Below are 8,579 nucleotides of genomic sequence, written 5' to 3'. Positions count from 1 at the left end.
ACGCAGCAGAGCTTCAACCACATTTCACTTACACCTGGCAAGTCAATTTTTTCTCCCAGACAGACTTTGGTGTTTGCCAGATGTGATGAGTTGAATTTTGAATGTGATGAGTTGATTATTGCTCGTCCAAGTTGCTGCTTGTCAGCAGCGCTGCTCAGTCGGCTCTACCCAGTGAGCTATAAGTGAGGGAGGGGAACAGTTGTACAGAGCGTTTGGTTGCTCTAAGTGGGATTAGCTTCCCTAATTACTTTCTGTTAATGAGATGGTTCTGTTTGGAGGGCATGTTGTTCTGATACTTAGGTTTAATTACACTGTCTGGAAGCAATGATATTATAACTGATGTAAGCAGAAGGAGAATTTGGTCCCTCCTTTGGTCCCTAACTTGCTTCAAGTGCCTGTGGGTACGGAGAGCAAGCTGCTGTCAGTGCACGTCAGCTACATCTGGATGGCACCTTAGGTGTCTGGGCCAAGGCATGGGCTAACACCTGACGTGCTCTGTCCAGCCGAGTGCGAGCACCGACCAGCACAGGGGGCCGCCAGGGGGCTGCGGCCCACACTCAGCCCGCTCAGAAATCGCAGGGCCCCATGTGTGGGGCCACAGCTCCCTTGGCAGCATTGCTCTGAGGGGCACAGGCCTGTGGCGGTGCTGAAGGGCAGGGGGCACGCTGGCAGCAGAAGGAAGGTAGCAGTGTTTGAAATGCCGTGCGGATATCACCTAAATCTTCAGTTGCTAAGTTCTTGGCAAGACGTCTGGCATTGCCTGGGGGAGTGCGGTGCTGGTATCGGAGCAGGCTGCAGCTTCAGGAAAGAGTCAGACAGAGTCTGGGAAAATGAATCAGAGGAGTGAGGCGATTTGCTCCGAGACTGTAGATGGTGAAATGAATCAGAGCCCATTTACTTCAGGAGGGAGAAGTTCCTACTTCTGAGTCCCAAGCCTACAACACAGTTGTTCCAGTCCTTGTTCCTCACTGGTATTTTTGCTTGTTGATCATGGCTTGTGTGGTTTCTAATCCGTAAGACCTACTTAGGCTTGGCTCTTCTTCGCAGCTCGCTTTAAATGAGGATTGGCACACAGATTCGGGATTACGAGCAGTTCTATTGTCTGCAGTTGTTCGTTACCTGTTTGCCCACTTGTGAGGCAGAGACAGGGCAGTGTTCTGGCTTCCATATTGAGGAGGTTTATGGGAGAGAAGGGCTGAGGTGGCTGAGGTTTTAGCTGGGGGAAAGGAAGATTTGGAGTTGTTCTCTGAGGAACAGAGAGATTAAAGATTTATGCAGAATGTGGTGCAAGTGGAGCTTCCTTCCACCCACTGCCCTGTACATCCAGGCAGCCTCCAGAAGATGTATGCTGAGAGCAGGAGCTAGCGCAGTGGTGAAATCCTGGAGGGTCACGTCATCCACCTGGCTGATCTTTAACAGCAGGAAGGAGGGGGCAGATGAGGGTCATTTTCAAAAGCTATGAGCCAACTGCTTGAGACAACTGTGGCATGACTAATTCCTGTTATATGATTCATCTCCCTGCTATTAGTTGGACTGCTCGCCTGAAAATACGCATAGTGTGAACTTATTATTACCATAAATAGGGATTTTCCAAAGTGAAGTTTCTTTTCAGCACTTCCCTGTGCTCAGTCAGTTGTTTGGACCCTGCGTTTGGTAAAACAGCCCCAAACCCAGGTAAAGAACATAAAGCAGTCTGAGATGTGGGACAATGTGTGTCTATTGTCCCCTCTGCCTTCCTTACCCCCTAACATCAAGTTGTCCTTTATATGGACAGGCCTCATCTAAGTCCTAAGGCAAACGTGCAAAGAAATGCTACAGCAGCAGAACTTATATATACATGTATGTGTGTATATATATGTATATATATATTCAATTGTATTTTTGTACATGTAAAGTCATGTAGATTTTACTTCCAAATATCTTTAATTTCTAGGGGAAAAATTCCCAAATGATGATTTAATTCAAAACTTTTTTTTTTTTTTTTTTTTTTTTTTTTTTTTTTTGTGGAAATGGTTTTACTTCATGTCAGATTTATACAGTTTGTATTCATGCTATTGCGTGTCACCAGGAGGGTCTGATGTGCCTCATCACCTGACAAACAGTAATAGAGAAGAGCATAGGGGAGGGTATTGAGAGCTCTCCAAACATTTCTTTGCCTTCAAGGGGCATCAGCTGGACCATCCTCAAGATGTTTGCTAAAGACAGCTCTACATCCCACACACCACCTACCCCAGTGCTCCACTTACCTTTGCTAGTGGAAACTTTTTTTGTTGTGTTTAAGCCAGTCTCTTGTTCAGGCTTACCCAGAGAGCACGCTTCCTTCTTTGCAACAATCTTTATCACATCTGAAGGTTTTCGCTGTGTTTGCCCTCATCATTGTCCCCATCATAGACTAAACAAGCCTGAAGATAATGAAGCTCTGTAAGAAACAGCTGAATCAGTATGGACCACAAACCTAAATGTTCTACATTCAACCTACTTCATAAGTCGAACTTTCAGTTAAGCAGGAAACCACCTAGAAAGGCAGCAGCTGAGCACTTTTGGGTGCTGTAAGAGAGCTAAGGTACCACGGACCAGTAACTCAGTATTACACAGTATCCCAGAGTCTATACATGGAGAGGGCACGGGGAACTTGTTGAAAAGCAAAATTTACCTTCCTGGAAAATGTCAATATTTCAGAAAAAAATACCCTGAATATCCCAGCAGATTATCATCCTAGGATAACCTTTGTACTTTTAATTAGAACACCAAGTCTTCTTCTTAACTGACGTACAAACTGCTGTATATGAGATATGTATTGCATCTGATAGAAGAAGTCATTAATAAAGCATATTGTATTTTACAGCAGAACACTGGGAAGGATGAGGAGGTTGCAATGATCACATACTGAACTGGAGTCAACAATATACTCCTGGAGAAAACCAACACAGAGGAAACATATCGCATTGGGAAGTCTCAGCAGGTGGTGAGTACTACCTCTCCATCCTGTGCACCACTGTAAGGCACTTGTAAGATTAAACTACATTACCATGATGGGAAGTGAGCATCGGAACTAAATTCAGAGGTTGTGAAAGTATATGAATTAATTCATTTCTAATATACATTGACTATCTTCATTGGCTTCTAGCTGCCTTGCATCAGTCAGCCCACACCGCTTACATTTAGCTGCATAGGTCAATATTTTCAGCTGTTGGTGGCCAGGGAAAAATTCTGTAGAACAGTTAATGACATACCTGGTACCCTTTAAGCCACCAAATGAAGCCATTAAAATGTTCTCTACTAGAAGACTCCATGAGGTGGTAAATCTTGAGATAGAGGAGGATGGGACTAACTACTGGAGAAGCAAGGAGTAAACATTTGCCATTGCTAATGTGCTGCAATATTTGGAACTATACTGTTTTAGACCATTGTAGTGGAATATTATTTAAAAAAAAATCATACACAACATATTCAATGTCCAATCTAGTGCTTTCAACAAGTATTAATGTACTAGGAGAAGATGAAAGATTCATGAATCAAGGATTTTAAGATGAAACTGCTACTCAAATTAGCATTATCAATTCCTAGTGACATGTATGGGCATGAAACCCTGAACTACACCACCATTGTGGTTCACATGGCATCCAAAGTTTTAGTGATGAAATATTTAATGTAAATAGCTTACTTCAGACTTTGGAGAAATTTGATGGTAAACAGAAATGAAGAAGTTGAGACAAATTCCCAAGATATCAAAGTTTGAGCAAATGGAGTGATTTACCCAATGCTGTGAATAATTGCATGTCTGTGCTAGGGAAAATTGGGCAGTGCTGACTAATTAGTCTTTTGTTTATGTGGGTTCTGAAAAAATGTTGCTGGCTTCCTTCTTTGACAATAGGCTTATAAATGGAGTCATACAGTAATGACAAAAGTAAAGTGATTTGTAATTATTGGAATACTTCTATGGTTTCCTCCCACTGAAACAAACACACAGAGGAATAATTATTGTTGTATGCAGAGATTCATGTTAGACGACTCCCTTCACAAGTTAACAAATATGGAATGGGTTGTGTGGAGACCTAAAATAAGTTTAGAAGGGAATTCAGTTTGAGAAATTGAGGTTGGGTTGGGGGGTTTTTCTTGCCTTTTTTTTTTTTTTTTTTTTTCTCTCCCCAATTTATGTAAGATGGTTTCAGAGGGTTAAAAACAGAGAGTCGTTTTTTACTGTATGCCCCTGGTAAGACTCTCTCGCAAATAGGATGTACAGAGTTTGTGCTTATATTGAAAAAAGCAGACTGAAACAAATCAGGAATGAAAGTACAGCAGAGAATCTCTGAGGTAGCCTGTCTGCTTTACAGATGACAAAGCCAGCAGAAAACAGAAGTAAAACTCCTTGCAGCCAACTGCTCGTCACATAGAAGTTTGACAAAAACAGTATTTCTGTGTGCTTTCTCTTATAGTGACTTATACCTCATGCTCCTAGGGACCATGAACTCTGGTATTTATCTTTCAAGTGTTATGTTTGATTCCAGATTCAATGAGAAAGGTTTAGAAACTGGCCCAATTACGTATATATATATATGGTCAGCAGAGAAATTAATTGTATTCCCTGAAAAGTCACGTTGATGCTGCATGTAAAACTGGCTGCACTGAAAGAAAGTGAGCAGCACTACTGAGAGCTCTGGGGTCACCAATTAGAAATCTCCAGTCTCTAGACTAATCTCTAGGTCTCCAGTGCAACCTAATTTTCATTCTACTTGCACATTTAAATCAGGCTATGACCTTTAATGAAAAAATTGTAATTTTTACTGGACTTCTGTCTTAATACAAGTCATATCAACTCTATCTGACCTCAACAAAACCAGCGCCCCACTGGGGTGCCTGAGCCAAACCTGAGCACCTTTCTTGTAGAAACTGAATGCGGTCGACCTGCATTGCCTTGGTTTTCTTCCAGGCCTGCCAGCACCCTCTTCCTTTGATCTGCCCAGAGCAAGTGTCCCAGCACTGCAGCTTTGCTGTTTCAGGTCCCTGAGGTAACAGTACTAACTTGCACGCATCTCCATGGCTTTTCATTGTGCCCTTATGAGTAGCTGTGTAATAACTTGCCTTCTCCCAGGTGTTCAGCAAGGATAAAATACCTTATTCACTAGAATTGTTTCCACCTTTAATAAATGTCCTATAGCCCACTGGTTTGATTCATCTGTGGCAGTCATTGGTATGACGTTTGAGTGCTTCACAAACACTAACCATTTACCTGCAGGAAATGCTCATCTGTAAGGCGATATAATTTTGAATTTGTGGAGACAGAGATGGGGATTATACAGTTTGGTAGCCCAAAACATTTGGACTTTTTCTAATTTTCCTGTGTATTTCTTAGTGAGAAAGGTTCCACAGACTTTACCAGTGGTGACTGGAGGGGGCACCTGGCTTCATGCCCTGTAAGTGCTACATCCCACTGTAATTCTTTTCTTCTGAACAGTAACAGAGTGTCTGTAAGTGCATTGTTAGCCATCCTGCTGCATAACCAGATATTTCCCACTGAATACTGACAGATTTTTTTCTTTCCAAGCGTGGTAATTTTGCATTTGTCCTTGGTGGATTTAATTTTGTTTTCAGACCAAGATCATTTTAAATCCTGACTGTTACATATTCCTTCCCAACTCAGTATCATTTTCTGATTTAATAAGTGCATTTTCTATCCCAATATTAACAGGATAAAAATTATGAAATCATGAATCGATGTCCTATGAATAGATAAAAATAATAATTAGCATCCTGAATAGGGCAAATAGCTCCCAACTCAATCCACCATTCCAGATCAACAGTGACTACAGGTAACTGCTTTTTGACTGTGGTTGCATCACGCATCAGGCAGTAAGCATAATGCCTTTGTAGTTTCCCAGGTGTTACTGAAAATGCACGTTGGGATGTGTCAAAAGTCTTTATGAAATCAAGATGCTCTACATATGTTGCTTCCTTTCCAGCAATTCAGACACATACCTCATCAACGAAGGAAATTAGATTGGTCCCACACTACTGTTTCATGTTGAATCCATGCGTCTGTTTCTTACTGCTGCAGCATCTCTAAAGCAGTGCTGCTGCTCTTGCTGCCCGTCTCTTCCCCCTCATCCTCCCTGGCTTTGTCCAGCCCTGAAATGCAGCTGCTAATTCTTCTCTCTCAAGTCCTGCTTTTCCTCCATACATCTTTAGCCCTGGTGCATGGGACTCTGTGTGAGAAATAAATTGTTATGATATCATGAGAGCTACAGCTGTTAAGAAGGGGACTGTCAGGGCTGAAACCAGGCTGAAGAGGCTGTGAGGACAGGGATGGCACTGAGCTGTGGGGATTTTTTCTGGGGGCTGGGGTACTGCCATGTCTGGGATGACATTTGGGTATGAGGCTGCGTGAGGCAAGGCTGATGGTTGCAGGGAATGGGAAGCAATAAGTTCATGGATTAATCAGTGGAGATGAGACCAGCTTCCACTACTGTCCTTCATCCCTTCCAACTCTGATTTCCACTCCCTGGAGCAGCAACATGAGCTGCAGCCTGATAAGGCTGCATGACGCAGAGAAAAGAGCACCCATCCATGCCCGAGCCGGCCCTCTGACAGCAGGCAGGTAGGGCTGAGGTCAGAGCTTCTCCCATCTCCCCAAGAAAGGGTGTGAGGTGCGTGCAGCTGCCAGCCCCAGCCTACACTCCGCTCCTGAAGTACGGCAGGACTCACTTGGGGTGAGTCTGAGCAGCTGTGAGTCACTGCTGTAAATACCCATGTATGTGTACCGATTGTCTGACAGCTTGTTCTGGTTGGAGCTGAGCTGGCTGGTGTAATTCTCCAAACACTCTTCTCAAGACAAGCAATATGTCTGTTTTACCCCAATCTGCCGTAAGTTCTGAAACATCATCCACAGTAATTCACAAATTGCTCTAGCAGATTCTCTCGGACTGCACAGAGACTTTAAAATATCTGCTGGCCTTTGCTTATCTGCTTTGTCTGTGCCTCTCTCCTATTTTTTTTTTTTTAAGTGAGATACTGCGTCACGATTTTGCTTCTGAAGATTGAAAAGAAAAATAACAGCAAGTATTTCAGCCATGTTTAGATCCACAATTTCTGCTTCTGCCTCATGTATTTGTCTTTCCTTTCCCTTCCTTTTCTTGGGGAAGTAAGAAATGGGATATTCCAATAATAATTGGATACTCTGGCCAGCAAAGAAAAGAAACATCCTTATTGCCTTTTTTGGCTCTTTCCACTTGTGACCTTTTTACTTCATCATTCCTCTGGTTTAATCCAGGCATTGTTGTGCCATTTCCTCATAGTCAGCCTTAGTCATGCTCCCCAGTTTCCACTTTATTCTACATTTTTGGGGTGATTTTGTCTAACAGTATTAGGTTTCTCAAGTAGCTAGGAACCTGATAGTCTTCAGAAAGAAAGGTGATAACAAAGGAATGGTTGTTCCTTCTTTACTCTCTTTCAGCCAGAGCATCACCCCAGCAAGATGATTGAGCGCGCGGAGGAGGCAAGAAGGGGCAGAAAGCACCTCTTAAAATAGTAATAAAACCACAGTTATCTTCTGTGGAAGGAATACTCAGCAACCAGGTGCCATTTCCCCTCTCTCAGATCCTGCCTTTCCTATCGCAGCTCTCACAGCCGCCCCACCTCGCCCCGCTAACCCTCACTCAGGTTTGGGCCTGCCAGTCTCTGCCCAGTTTACATTGCTCCACCGCTCCCTGGTCTCTGCTACTACTCATTGCTTCCAAGCCCCTTCCTCTGACCTTGTTCTTTCAGGCTTTGTGAACCAGCGTTGCACCACGCTGACAAACCCTCGAGCCTTGGGGGAAGTTTAGTGCGGGGGTTTAAAGGCCAGTGTTTATGTAGGTAATGATCTGAACCAAATCCAAAACTGAAACAATCTCAGATTTTTGGTTCCAAGATGTGCAGCATGGTCCAAGTCTTGCTATGAAAGCCAAGTGACTCAGGTCTGTTCGTGATGTATGACAGGTGGAAGGACAGATTAAACAGCAAGAGATCTACTGCCATGTAACAGCACACAGCCACATTGTCCTCCCTGCTCAGGGAAACGAGTGCTTTGTGGATGAGACAAGCTGTGAGCACAACTTTTGCAAATGTGTACAAGGAAGTCCTTTGGCCAAAAATGTGTAGATCTAACCATAGACAGATTTCTTATGAAGAATCTTGTAGTGATGCTCATTGAAACTGGGAAAAAAAAAAAAAGAAGAAAAAAGAAAACAACAGCCAGGCACCATCCTATTACTCAGTCTGAGCTGAAGAGGCTATTGTCAGTGGTTCTGGGTTGGTTCCTTTGCCATCACCAGCAGACAGCACTGAAGGTGCGAGCTGCTCTGCAGTTCACAGTGCAGGGTGGGAATCGTGCTTTTGTCAGCAGCTAGGGTACGAAGGGGGTTGGGAAAAAAAAAAGAACCTGCTGTTGAATTGTCAGTGAGTGATGAAAGTTGGCTTATTTAGACAAGAAAAAGTCAAGCTCTCCAAAGCCCGGAGATCCTTGGCTTTATTTTTCATCCAAGAACAAGAGGAGTGTTTGGAGCTCATCTACAGGTTTTCTTGCCAAGACTGGGGCTTAGGTA

Source organism: Netta rufina (genome assembly GCF_964035555.1).
Source record: "Netta rufina genome assembly, chromosome: 5".
In the NCBI taxonomy this organism is placed as follows: Eukaryota; Metazoa; Chordata; class Aves; order Anseriformes; family Anatidae; genus Netta; species Netta rufina.
Note: the sequence above shows the minus strand (reverse complement) of the source record.